Source organism: Equus quagga, chromosome 10, assembly GCF_021613505.1.
Source record: "Equus quagga isolate Etosha38 chromosome 10, UCLA_HA_Equagga_1.0, whole genome shotgun sequence".
Classification (NCBI taxonomy): domain Eukaryota; kingdom Metazoa; phylum Chordata; class Mammalia; order Perissodactyla; family Equidae; genus Equus; species Equus quagga.
Genome location: NC_060276.1, coordinates 31,176,973 through 31,192,468, shown reverse-complemented (window position 1 = coordinate 31,192,468; position 15,496 = coordinate 31,176,973). Strand labels below are relative to the sequence as shown.

The following is a 15,496-nucleotide window of genomic DNA, read 5'->3' as shown; positions in this document are numbered from 1 at the left end:
GAAACATTCAATCAACACAGTTGTTCACTGCAATAAAATGTCAACATTTCAAGTCTTTTTTCAAAAGACTTCTTAAAAATTACTCTCTCCACACACGGTCCTGTTTAAAAGGAATTACAGCTGCTCCTACTTTTGTAACTGGCACTTCCAAATATGTCTATAAAATATTTAAAATGAACAAAGTGCAGCTATAGTTATATTTGCAGTTGTGTAGAACAAATCCCTTGCCTTTAAAATTATAAGTATGACTAATTAAAGCTACCAAAGAACTCTATGGAATTAGAATGGAATTTTTAAGCATACAAGCCATGGAAGAAATTGCAAATGGAAAAATCAATAGATTTGAACCACACGCAAATGGAAAAAAAATGAAGCTGAAAAGCCATTACTAAACAAGAAAACCTAAAAGACAAGCCACAAACTGGGAAAAATATTTGCAATGAACACTAAAAAGGGATGATAGATTTGAAATATTAAAAAGCTCACCCATAAATCAAAAAGGAAAATGGGTAAAGAACAAGAACAGAGATAAATACACATGAGACAAGTTCAAGAACCTAATGGCCATATTTTTTTAATGTTCAATATTTAAAAATAGCAGTGGAATCTACCATTTTTGCCAATCAAATTAAGAACTTTTAAATGATTATTTGGGAGAGAGTTCAGTGAAATGGACAGGCACACTCCAAACACCGCTGGTGGCTGGGTAAATTGGTATAAATTTTCTTTACAACAATCTTAAAATTCTTACCATGAATGTTTTTTGGTGAAAAAAAAAATCACACACTTAGACCCAGTGAGTATCCTTGTATCTCGTCTAAAGAAACAATCAAAAATTCAGATAAAGATCAAGTACAGAATTATTTTTAAAATGGAAAAATTGGAATCAAACAATGTTCAACAATAAAAGAATGTTATTTTTAATAAACAACCTGTGGTATATTTATATTCATATGACAAAATATTATATAGCAATTTAAAATGGTGTTTTCAAATACTTAATGGTACTTGAACATGTTTCAAATGCAAGGATGCTTTGAAAATCCAAGATATAGCAATTTATGCATAATGAGATCCTGATTTCCTTTTAAAATGTTTTATATGCACAAAAAAAGCCATAAATAAATCAAACTGCTAACAGCTGTTATCTCTAGGTGTTGAGATTTTTATTCTCCTCTAAGTACTTTTCTGTACTATCAATTCTCTACAATGACCATATGTTACTTTTATAATCAGAAAATGCAACAAATGGTATTTCAAAAGTCCCTCTGAAAGAATAACATAAAGAAGGAAAAGTTGTCAACTTAATTAATTTATAGTTTGCAAGTGACAGAGAACACTCACCACTTGTTTCTGTAGCAGGCACTGGAATCCATTTAGGGAATGCCAGTGACCTTATATTCTCAAGACAACTGCTTATCTGTCTCCTTAATTGAAAGAGGGGGATATGGAGTAAAGACAACAGTCTCTGGGAACAGATGTCTGAAGGCAGATAAAACAAGCATCAGAATAAAGCAAAAGGAAATTTTACTAACAATCCTCAGTCTAACTACATTCTAATTTAGAACTCTTAGACCAAAATGTTTCTTCTTGTACAATCCGGTACAACAACTGCTCAACATGACATCATTAATATTTATGAGTTTTTTTAACAGAAAAAGATTTCCTTCAAGAATTTTAAATTGTAATCATAAGAGAAATGTCTTATTCCTTCCTTGACCGTTGGATGGTTGGGTAGGGGGTCGATTTTGGTAAGTAAAAGACTGAAAAGATGACACGTGGGATATTTGACCCACCCCAACAAAGACCAACTTTACATGAGAAAATACCAAAGAATCTTAGGCATCCATATTAACTTTGTATTGATCACGCTTGATAGACTGATGGGACAGAGATAATTCTAGCACACTACTTGTTAGCAGCCACCGAGAACCCAATTCCTTCATATTAAAATCAGCATGGAAAATGGTCCCTTCTTGGTTGCTGGGCAAATGAAAACAAAGCGAGGGTTGCTTCAGGTAATCTGGAAGGGAGGTAGGGCCAAGATTTTTCTCCCAGCTTCATAGGAGGTCATTACTTGAGCATTCCCAAATTCAAAGCAGGGAATTAGACATGGTGAATTTAATCCTCCATATTTAAAAGGACAGGTTCAAAACTGAGGGATTTCAAGCCAGCCCTGATGGCCAAGTGGTGAAAGTTTGGTCCTCTCAGCACTTCAGCAGCCAGGGTTCATTTCCCAGTTGCAGAACCACATTGCCTGTCTGTCAGTTGCCATGCTGTGGTGGCATCTCACATAGAAGAACTAAAAGGACTTACAACTAGGATATACAACCACGCACTGGGGGGATTTGGGGAAGGAAAAAGAAAGGAAGATTGGCAATAGATGTTAGCTCAGGATGAATAATTCCTGCAAAAAAAACACACAGGGATTTCAAAGGTTGATGCACCATATCTAACATACCACACCTCTCCCAGGGCTAGACATGCCAACTAACACACTGAGTAGTCACCATATACAATGAAATTTGAAAGATAGGCATTATGCATTCAAGTATCGCCCCCAACCCCCTCAAACAAGCTGTCCTGAGGCCTGATATACATCATTTGCCAGGACATTATGTTACAGCTAGATTGAGACACAGATTGGGAGGGATAGTAAGGAGTCAGCTAATAACATATTAGCACAGATGAACTTATCTAATCCAAACCTATCCTTTGGTATTTAGCAAAAGAAGGCAGAGACTAAGAGCACACATGGAAAGGCAGATATTTTTAAGGATCCTGTGAAATGCAGGAGAGTTACTCAAATAAAGGAAAAGAATGGGTGAAAGAGCTCTAAAGAAAGATTTTGCCTACATTAACTTAACAGACATTTATTGAACCAGGCACTGTGTCGGCACTACAAACGCAAGGAAAGGGGCCTTCCCTTAGATGTCGTGGTCTAGTGGGGAAGATAGCTATGCGAATTAAAAAGCATAGGCAAATCCTACATTCTAGTAAAAGATGTGGCAGACAACTCAGTCTCTTCTTCATCTTTTATCAAATATTTGCTCCACTACATACCTGGGACTTAGTTAGAAAACAGGGATACAAAGCCCAATAAGGTGGAATCATTGCCCTTCAGGAGCTTCATATATCTAGTTGGGGAAATAGACAAATCAACAATGGCAACACAATGCTCTGAGAGCTAGGTATAAGACGTTATGAGAATGCAGAGGTAGACTCCTTAGCGCTGCCTAGAGGGGCTGGAGAAGTCATCTCCAAAGACACGTCATTTGACGTGGGACTTGAAGGATGGTTAGAGATTTGCTAGGTTAAAAAAGAACATGAAAGCAGACCTCACAGAGGGACAGAGGATAAATGATAAGAGGTACTATTTACCAATACTATTATATATGTGCTATTTGACCCTTCAGCAATAACAGTTAATTGAGCACATACTATACACCTAGCACAAGGCTGAAGTGCTAATTCTCTGAATTTTCACATGAGGTTACCAAGGCATGCAGAGATGAAGTGACTTTCTCAAAGCCACACAGAGAGTAAGAAACAGATTCAAATCCAATTCTGACTCGTTCCTAAACACACGTGTTTTCCATTCCACCCCTAAAACTGGATTGTATAGGTATACAGGCATATCTGGGAAATGAAATATCTGGTTTGGCTAGAATATCAGCGAATATGGGGACAAGGTGGGAAGTGGCAGCAGAAAATCTGTGGAATGTTTCACTAATTTGCATGTTAAGGTTTACATATCTGATCATTTGCATTTGATTTTAGAAAAGGAGAAATAATTCCTCTTTTGTGCATCCCCGAGAAGATCCTGGAACAGATAAATTAATAACTTTTTAAAGTTTTTAGAAACTTATGACCCCACAACATTGAGGAGGAAAAGAAACCAAGAAGGAACTAAAATAGATTCTCAATGCAACCATTTTTTACTTGCAATTACTTTAAAATGTCATGAATATTTATCACCCAGCTTTCCAGACAACATGCCAGAAGGTAACCAATGATAAGAGAACAGCTGTCTGAAGCAATATGGAGAAGGGTACCAAAGAAAAACAACAACCTTCATGTTGCATCATAACTATACTGTGTTTATCTAATTTCATGTTTTCATATTCCAAAAAACATTGCCAAAATCAGCATGTACCTTGGAAACTCACTTCTTATAAAATTGAATGATCTATAAATGTGTTAAATAGTGTTACAAAAGAAAGTGTTTTGCAATAAAGATTGAGTTGTTGAGCAGTGCAAACCAATAGCCATTCCACAGGATTTCTATTAAACTTTCAGGGAAGTAATTGAAATGACCTATCTTAGTGATCACGGAAAAAAATTGTACCCTGTACTGAGATTTAAGATGTTGGCTTTCAGTTTGTAGATGTTAATGTTTAAGCAAATATTTAGCTTCCACAAAGCAACAAAGCATTATAATTAATGTAATGGCTTTTAATAGGAAAAACTGAAAACACGGAAATTTGCTTTGAGCATGGCACTTTCATTTTACATAATTTTAAATAACTGAAAAACCTACTAATGGTTATGCATTTCTTGAATTTATATCATGCTTTATCCTTTCATACACGTCATACACATTTTATAAATTATCTATCAATTTCCCTTTTAGAAACTGAATTTATACTGCTAATTATTTATAAAACACTATGAGACATTTGGAAAAACTACGCTACTACCAATAAGCATTCAATTAGCCCAATTTTCTGACCTGCACTTTGGAGGTTGAGTTGTTCCAAACCTTCAGAGGATTTTCTTTCCTCCACAAAAAAATTGAGTTGATATAAATATTAATGGAAGTATTGATTCATCTTTTAAAAATTCATATTTAATTCAAAATGGAAAAGAAGGCATAGGAAAGACCTTAATGTTCTGAATCGTTTCTAGTAAAAAGAATGATACATATTACTATTTTAAATATTCCAAGACAAATTTTAAAGAAGGAAGAATCCTGGACAACTGGTTCTCGTCTTGCACATCTGTTGTGTGTATCTGGGGAGATTTAACACATAATCATATGTTGCTAGGAGGCAGGAGAGGCGATATTCATATTTGGGTTTAAAGGAAGTACTGCCAATCCTTTGCAATCTGTTACCTATGTCTCTCACCTTGGTGGGTCTTCAGCTCTGCTAAAGTTGTAACTTACACTGATCCAGAATGATTATGCCATTTTAATGAGCAGTACCTGCTTCAATCAAGGTTAAAAAAAGAAGCTGGAAAAGATAAATAAGGCTAGAATCTATTTCTCAGATTTGATGAAGAGAAAGGGCTTCATTCTCCTCCACCAGAAGAGAAGGAATTTGGTATACTCAACAATAAGGTAAGGGAGAAAGGAGAATTAAGGAAGCAAACTAGAAGTCTCTCCATTGTGTGGTGGAATGACCTGACAAGTGACCTCTTTGCAGACACTGAACTGTTCCTAATCATGTGAATCATTCACTCCGGCTTCCCAAGGAATAAAGTAGTGTCTTTCATGCCTCTTAGAATCAGAGTAATTAATAGAGAGCCGACTCAAAGAGCAGTTGGAATAAGGGATCCTTGCATTGTGTGATCTGTGGGGGGCACTGTCTCAAAACCAGCAAATCCTCTCTGCTGGGTTGCTATACAGGTTTCCTTGCCTTACCTTGCCTCCTTGTCAAACCTTCATTTTGATTAGGTCCTTGAAGCTTGGATTTTGCATTTCCTTTGGTTGACAGAGTTCCTAATCTTGGTCAGTGCTGGCGCTACTTTGTGGTCTATAGGTGCAGGGCTTTTGGAGACCCACTTACACCCTACCTGCTATTTGACCTCAGCCAGTACCCTACTGTTGACCTCCCTTCTCCAGGAAACTGACAGCTGGAAGAGCCTCCACTTTAGTTCCAGGCAGAAGTTACGGCAGTGTCACTGGAATGCATCATTATCTAGCATATTTGCAAATCCACACTTAAAATTGAATTACATAGACAGAAAATTATAATTCTCAAAATGCCACCTGTTAAAGTAACCTTATAAAAGGACTTTGAAAGAACCAAAAGATTAGGGTAAGTCATTTCACTCCTGTGGGCCTCAGTTTTACTAATCTGTAAAGTGAGGGAGATAGTCTATAATGTTCCTTCTAATACAAAAATTCTATGATTCCAATTATCAAATTATTTTACTTGTTAAATTTGTTGCTTCAAGAGACTCTGTGTTAAATGAAATCAAATAAAATACCAGCCATATGTTATGGGTGTTTTTGTTATCAACACATTTATTTTAGAATATATTTAACTTGCTTAAAACCACACTCCCACAATGATTCATGTGACCCCTAATTCAGAGCTCATCACATAGGACAACTTGGGCTGTAATGGTGTATTTTCTGGAAAATCTGATAAATTACACCTCTGTCTATATCCTGCCTAGAGGATAAACTGAAAATCCATTGTTTTGTATCTGTAACAAACAAAACTGGTTTGATAAATTTTTCACTGAAATTATCCTATATTTTAATATCCCATAGAATATAGATTGAAAATAAAACACCCTTCTCTTCCAGTCTTCACAGTACTAAAACATCTACATTATTAATCCTGGACATTACCTTAAAATATTACTAAAGAGGAAGACAGAATTATATTCTTCCTGCTGCGATCAGCGTAAATTGCTATTACATGGATCCACTGACTTAGTCTTCAAAGTTGACAGTGCCATTTGGTGGAATGAAAACACCATGTGTAGAATTATGAAAATACATATATGCTACTATACACAGCTAACACTGGATTAGGCATGAGTGTGATAAACCTGCCTGTTTATCTATGAGATTTACCACTAATGGGCTAACCAATTTTCCATGGAAGTGAGAACGGTGACATACTCAGCTGTGCTCCCGCGCTTTACTCCTTGGGATAAAGTATAGTGAACATTTCCTGTAAGATCCCGTGGTTCAGTGCCAGGCTGTAGAGTCAGACATGAGATGGAATACTCCCCTACCCTGTTTCCTGCGGCCCCCAGCTCCTGCATTACGAGCCAAATATCTTGGGCAAAAGTTACTTATTCCATGGGCCTTAGTTTTCTCACATAAAAATACTGCTTCCATTCATGAAATAGTTATTAGCATTAAATGAAATAATATATGTAAAGTTCCTAGTACAAGTCCTGCCACATAGAAGGAGTTGAATAAGAGGTCGTTGTAGTTGTTGTCACTTTTTCCCCTTGGTGAAACTTTGCCATTGTGATTACATTCAAGTTTGAAAGACGAAAAAGAAATTAGAGTAGAATATAGCCATTCATCAATTGCTTGCTATTAAAGATTGCGAAGACCTAAGATTGTGATAAGGGCAGGGTACTAATTTCTGTCTTAATCTGTTTCATATCTTCAGTCATGAACCAACTCTTAAATACTGCTTTAAGAACACAACTCCATCCAGATGCCAAGTCCATATTGGAGCAAGCACAGGAACCTAGACTGGGGTCAGCTGGCTAACTACAGCTGGCAGGCCCAATCTGTTGCCACTGTCCTCATAAATAAAGTTTTATTGGCACACCATCATGCCCATTAGTTTACTTATTGTCTGTCTATGGCTGCTTCTGTATTACAACAGCAGAGCTGAGTAGTTGCAGCAGAGACTATATGGCGTATATGCCAAAAATATTTACTATCTGGCCCTTTATAAACAATGTTTGCTGACTCCTGCTTAAAATATTCCTTAGGAGTCTGATCTCATTTCACATGATGTCCTATCCAGAGGACTCCCAAATATTCAAAAATTTTTAAAAAGCTTAGTTAAGCTTAGTTATGGACCTACGCCATTCCATGCACTAAATGGGATACAACTTACATAATGCTGCCCAATGTGTGAAAGGGAATGCCTCTCTGAACGGACAGCTTTACATTCCGTTTACCCCCTTGTTCAGGTGACCCTATGGTATTGATAAAGAAACAAACCAGTGAAAGCATTCTTGGTTCTGAATTATCAAAGAGATGTTTGTTGATTCAAAATGAAACTTCTTGTCCTCAATCCTTTTGTGACACTTTCTAAGGAAGCTTGTTGTTATTTAGACCCATGATTATTATTATCCAATTATTTCTAACTGCAATTAGTTATTAAAACCTGGGCATGATTTAAATCTTTAAATCAATATAGTAACATGATTACTTAAACTTTTTAAAATGTATCAAAGAAGAAATATCATCTTTTGCTACCTGAGTTCTGTTTCTGGCTTATTTGATTTGCTTAAAATGTTTCTTGGGGGCCAGCCCAGTGCACAGTGGTTAAGTTCAGCACGCTCTGCTTCAGTAGCCTGGGGTCACAGGTTCAGATCTCAGGTGTGGACCTACACCACTCATCAAGCCATGCTGTGGCAGCAACCCATATACAAAATAGAGGAGGACTGGCACAGGTGTTAGCTCAGGGCCACTCTTCCTCAACCAGAAAGAGGAAGATTGGCAACAGATATGAGTTCGGGGCCAATCTTCTTCACCCCCAAAAAATTTAAAAATAAATAAATAAAATGTTTTTGATAATCTTTAAATCTGTTTTCAGCAAATTGAACTGCTTTGTCCTTTCAATGATAGTGACAAACAAGGAATCATGCTGGCTAAGAGGTAGATTACTTTATCTTCCAAGGCCCTTTCAATTTCTGAGTTTAGTTTGTCTCTTGCAATACAGATCCTTCATATATTTGTTTTCTGCCATCCCATGTATATCCTCATTAGTATGGTTTTCCTGTGCTTAAGCAGGCTAATTGTGTCAATCTCTTTTTTCTAATACCAGCTTTGTTGAGATATAACTCACAATACTGTAGAATTAAAGCAACCTCGACAAAATTAGAGTCAAGAAGGCCCCATAGGGAGAGCTCTCACACCCTAGCATATATAGTTAATTACTCCAAACAGGAAGACACTGTAGGCTTGCACATCCAATAGGAAGGCATTTACTACTTTACTACACAACAGAAGGGAGGAAGATTTCTCTCCTTGCCCAGCAACAGTCCAGCCAATGAGAAGTGCTGTAGCTCAGCCAATGAGAAGCCATTGCTACCCTGAACTCTTACTTTCCTCCAATCAACTTTTGTTTTAGAACAGCCCCTCCCAAATCCCCCCTTTTCCCTTATAAAAGCAAATCCCTTCTTTTGTCTCTCTGGATTTGCCTGTGGTTGGCCATAGCATGCACTTAGTGAGTTGCAGTTCTTTTGGTTGTTCCAGAATAAACTCATTTTGTGGCTAAGACAACTGGCTTTTAAGTTGACAATACCATACAATTTGCCCGCTTAAATGATACAATTCAATGGTTTTTAGTGTATTTACAGAGTTATGCAACCATCACCACAGTCTATTTTAGAACATTTTCAAGACCCTAAAAAGGAACCTGTTAGCAGTAACTCCCCATTTTCCTCCAAATCCACACACCTCCCCAGCCCTAGGAAACAACTAATCTACTTTGCGTCTCTACGGATTTTCCATTTTTGTACATTTCATATAAATGTAATCCTACAATATGCGGTCTTTTGTAACTGGGTTCTTTCACTTAGCATAATGTTTTCAAAGTTCATCCATATTGTGACTCTGTCATTTTTAAAATCACATTTTACATATTTAGTAGACACAGACTCAAATATTTATAGCATTTTAAAATCCAATTATATTCTCTCTTTCTCTCTGTCATACACACACACACACACACACACACTCCTAAATTCCCCAGAAGCTGGCCTAACATACTTAGGAATCAAGCAATCAAACATAACAGGCTAGACAGACTATTTTTTAGGAGCCTGATTAGTGGTGTAGAAAATTATGGATAATCCTTATGAATTTTGACATATGCTCTACAATTTATTCTGAAGGGTCTCCAGTATATCTTTTTTTTCCTGAAGTAATATTGGTTCATCTAGTATATTTTTAACAGACTCTTCTCATAGGAAACCTCCAATATTTGAAATTACATTCTAATGAAGGTTTAGGTTGAATATTTCATCCAAAAGAATGCTTTTATAACTCAGACACACAAAATGGTGAAGTCAAGATATGCATGTGAGCTAGTGCACTCACCTACCTTGCCCTGTAATTTATAGGCATGTTCAATCATCAAATACAGTAAAGTTGCAGAATACAAAATCAACATACGAAAATAAGTTGCATTTCTATACACTAATGATGAACTAGCAGAAAGAGAAGTCAAAAATACAATCCCATTTACGATCCCAACAAAAAGAATAAAACAAAATAAACTTAACCAAGGAGGTGAAAGACCTATACCTGAAAACTATAAGACATTGTTGAAAGAAATCAAAAAAGACAGAAAGAAATGGAAAGATATTCTGTGCTCATGGACTGGAAGAATAAAATAGTTAAAATGTCTATACGAAAGCAATCTACAGATTCAATGCAATTGCAATCAGAATCCCAATGACATTCTTCACGGAAATAGAACAAAGAATCCTAAAATTTATATGGAACAACAAACGACCCCCAAAAGCCAAAACAATCCTGAGAAAAAAGAACAAGGTTGGAGGTAGCACAGTCTCAGAATTCAAATTATACTACACAGCTATAGTAAATCTAAACAGCGTGGTACTGTACAAAAACAGACACACAGATCAATGGAACAGAATTGAAAGCCCAGAAATAAAACCACACGTCTATGGAGAGTGAATCTTTGACAAGGGAGCCAAGAACATACGATGGAGAAAGGAAAGTCTCTTCAATAAATGGTGTTGGGAAAACTGGATAGCCACATGCAGAAGAATGAAAGTAGACCATTATCTTATACCATACACAAAAATTAACTCAAAATAGATTAAAGACTTGAATATAAGACCTGAAACCATAAAACTCGTAGAAGAAAATATAGGCAGTACATCTTTGACATTGGTCTTAGCAGTATCTTTTTGAATACCATGTCTACTCAGGCAAGGGAAACAAAAGAAAAAATAAACAAATGGGACTAAATCAGATTAAAAAGCTTCTTCAAAGCAAAGGAAGCCATGAACAAAACAAAAAGACAACCCACCAATGGAGAGAAAATTAGTGCAAACCATATATCCAACAAGGGGTTAATTTCCAAAATATATAAAGAATTCATACAGCTCAACAACGACAAAAATAAACAACCCAATCAAAAACTTGGCGGAGAATATCAATAGGTACTTTTCCAAAGAAGATATACAGACGGCCAACAGACACATGAAAAGATGTTCAACATTACTAATTATTAGGGAAATGAAAATCAATGTACAATGAGATATCACCTCACACATTTCAGAATGGCTTAATTAACAAGACAAGAAATGTGTTAAGACAAGAATTGTTAGGATGTGGAGAAAAGGGAACTCTGATACACTGCTGGTAGGAATGCAAACTGGTGCAGCCACTATGGAAGACAGTATGGAGATTCCTCAAAAAACTAAAAATAGAAATACCATATGATCCAGCTATTCCACTACTGGGTATTTATCTAAAGAACATGAAATCAACAATTCAAAAAGATTTGTGCATCTGTATGTTCACTGCAGCATTATTGACAATAGCCAAGATATGGAAGCAACCCAAGTGTCCATCAACAGATGAATGGATAAAGATGTACACACACACACACACACACACACACACACACACACACACAATGGAATACTACTCAGCCCTGAAAAAGACACAATCGTCCCATTTATGACAATGTGGATAGACCTTGAGGGTATTATGCTAAGTGAAATAAGTCAGACAGAGAAAGACAAATACCTTAAAATTTCACTTATATGTGGAAGATAAACAAACACATAGATAAGGAGAACAGATTCGTGGTTGCCAGAGGAAAAGGCGGTAGGGGGAGGGCAGAAGGGGTAAAGGGGCACTTGTGTATGGTGATGGACAAAAACTAGACTACTGGTGGTGAACACGACGGCAGTCTATACAGAAACTGAAATATAATAATGTACACCTGAAATTTACACAATGTTATAAGCCAATATGACCTCAGTAAAATAAAATTTAAACATGTGCTGTGTGCCAATTAGTTATGCAAACCTCAAGGGGAGGAATTAATATGCCTATATCTAAAGTAACTCAGAATTGCTGTAACCAAAAGCAAGACCTTCTGTAACCAGCAGTTTAATCATTATAAAACAAGATTCAGAAGTCTTTTCAATCTCTAAATTAAATATAACAAATACTTTATCTTTTAAATGAATTAAATAGATGGAATCTCAAGCAACTTTCTTTCCAATTGATGTTATCACTGGACCTTTACGATAGGCAAATTCGAAGCTTTTGTTTTGTTGATCATGGAGCAGATGCCCAGAAAAGGAAGCGCAATCCCAGAAACTCATCCTAAACTGTCCCTCTGCTTCCTTTCCAGGAATGGAGTGCCTTTCATTTCCACTTAGCTTTATCAAGTTTTACACATCTTTTAAAGCATAGCTCAAGTCCCATCACACAAAAGATGCCTGCCCTGACTGCTTCAGCCCAGTCTTCTCATTCTTTTCAGAATTCCTACAGCATCCGTTATACATTCTATTTTGAATTGCTTTCTCATTTTTTCATGTATGGTAGTTTTGCTATTGAATTATCAGATTATTAATCGCATGTGCATTGAGACCATACCTTTTCCATGTCGCTTACAATAATTCAATGCTGAGAACATAATAGGCACTTAAAAGAACGTTGTCAACTAATTGTGTATTTAACGGACAGCAAACCCAGGGAAACATTTTAATTTTGAGCATTTCCAGTGACGATAGTGACCTTCATTGGATCTATATAGTAAAAGGTTAATGTTGATCAAATATGTCCTAATTCTCGTAAAGACATTTCATTGGATTATTTTGTCTTTTATGTTTTTTAACAAGTGGAAGTGGGAATCTGAAAATACCCTTGGACATGTCACAATAATTCCTTTATGGAAACATGTTTGTAAGATAATTAGCATGCTTGAGCAGACATTCATATGGTAATAACCTCTGAGGCTTGAAAAATATTTAAAAGTGCTTATTCAAGGAATTATCATTCATGTGTTATACATGTGTACATTTTGAGTTGAAAACATAAAAACACCTCTCACTTAGTAAACAATGGAAATAACTTCAAATTTTTATATTCTAGATAAAAAAAATTTTAAGAATTTTCCAGGTCTACCAGGATTTCTTCCGTGTCTGATATTTTAAGGATAAAAGAAAGCTTTAAAATCACACTTAATTTTTTTAAAAGGTTTCATGTCACTATTTGCTGTGGATATTAAGATGTATTTTTAACAAGCTGTAACATGTTGAATAAAAAGAATTGAGGATCAATCCAAGAACCTAAAACATAACATAGAATAGAATATAAACTATAAGATGAAAGGAAAATAGATTGGTTCCTGGAAATTAACTGATAAATTAGGAAGCAATTAATTAAAATAGATTAGTACACAGTTATACATTTAGACACTGAGAAAATTAGGTGAATTAGAAGAAATTATTTAGTATTGAATCAATCGAGATTATTTCTTACTTCTATTATGTAGTGAAATCACCTTTCAATAGACTATAAAAAGGAAGTTTTAAAAACTGGATAAAAAGGATAATTTACCCTACGAAAATTTCAGGAGAAAACTCAGACTATGTGCACATAATAAATTGTGAACTGGACTGGTGAGAGTGTTGGGCAGAGCTACAGGAAAAAGAGCAAAGAAAGGGATGCGCTTGTAAAAAGCAGGAAAGAAAGGTAGGATGGACAGAGAGAAAACCTACCGGGGCAATTGGAGCCTCTTATGACATCAAAGGAGCACAGAAAGAAGAAATGACTTTCGAAATTTTGTGATATTGATTTTAAGTTATTCATTACAAAGATGCGTGAGATTGAAAATCACAGATGGAAGGAAAGGGCAAAAACTTTTAGGCTAATGATTCATAGGATCTGTGAGAGATCTATATGTATACATATAGCTTTTTGTTTTTGCTTTTACTTTTACAAGAATAGAACCATAAAATAACCATTAGTTCAACAAACATTTACTGAACTCCTTTGTGCCAGGTGCTATGCAACGTGCTGTTAAAAAGATGCATTAGTGCCTGTAACCTGACTGGAAGCAACTGGAAGGGACCTTGAAGATCATCTGTGCAAGCCTTTTTTATATAGATAGGAAAGCTACCAATTTGGGTGACTTTGTGAATAATCTTCTATGAGTTAAATTGATGCTGTGAAAGATCAGAAAGAAATGCAGTTTGAACAGAGCTCTGAGTCTGAAGCTCCTTTCTTAGAGAAAATGCTAACCTTTGAAAAGGCCTTTTAGATTTGGGGCAACACAAAGGTAGCTTAGTTACATCAAAATGCCTATCTTCATCGTGTTCGTTAAAATGGAGTTCTACCTGGATCATATTGTTGAGCTTGTTAGACAGGAATCTCAACTAGGATCCAAATAGGGGCATCCATGTTTAAGGCATGACTTATCTGCTGGAAATTACCGAGGCAGTGAGAGGTGGTGCCACCACCTGGGCACCCTGGCAGCTTTGAAACTATGGACCACTGCACTTCCATTAAAGTGACATTTCTGGGCAAGAAGCTCTTGCTGAATTCTGGCATCTTCAGTGTTAGTGGTGAACAGACGTTTATTAAAGTAAAACTTCTATGTGAGCTTTTTTGACTAAGAAACAGGAAAGCATAAATAGCATATGCATAGAATTCTTCATATTTGGACTTATTCTAAATTCTAAAACTTGAAAAATAAACCAGAATAGAATACTAAGTCAAGTAATTGAGACAAATATATCCATACTTGAAAACTTAGCTTGCAGAGTTCCTTCATGCTCCTTGCTAACTCTGTAATTTAAGTTTAAAAGCAGGTGGAAGCTTTCAATGGTGACTTAGATACCATAAAAGGTAGAAAATTGAAGTACCATAGTTAGTGTATCTAGAAATTTTGTGTAAAGAATTCCAGAAATCATACCCAACCTTGGGCCAATTATTGAAAGCCAAAAATCTCATTTTGGGGCCTATTGTAAATGTGTGTGGCAATGCACTGCACTGTCAACCCAACATCAACATTTTGAAATCAGTATTTTTGTGCTGACCCAAACCTGACCCAGGACAAACTCTCTCATAACAGAAATTTAATGTTTCTGAAGGCATGATTGCCCTCTCATTTCTTTTTCACCTTCCTGTGCCTTTCATAAGTTCTTCCAGTTGGTTAATCATTAATTAATATTTAACAAGCCTTTTTTTCCAGTGCCAAGTCCTTCTCTGCTTGTCTAGCCTTTAGGCAGTATATGAACTCCCCATTCCTTCCCATTTAAGAAGACCTGGCACTCACTACACGTTAATTTCTCTAAGGAAATTCGTAATAGCAGATGAAGTGAGGGTTCCTTTACAACAGCATTCAATCTTTCAGGCCACTCTTAATTTTAGCATTTTTCCTAGCGAATGTAAAACGGGATGTAATTGAACCAATTTTAAATTTTTAAAAAGTTTCCAGGCACACATTTCCTGAACAAAATGGCTATGGCTGGAACAGGAAAGAACTTAGACTTTCTCCTCTAC

General features: G+C 36.1%; 1 long non-coding RNA gene across 1 annotated transcript in view; it reads right to left on the bottom strand.

Moving 5' to 3' along the window:
* LOC124245625 (uncharacterized) overlaps positions 1-15,496 on the bottom strand; it is a 67,346-nt gene that overhangs the window by 49,693 nt on the left and 2,157 nt on the right. The gene's annotated exons all lie outside the window — the stretch shown is intronic.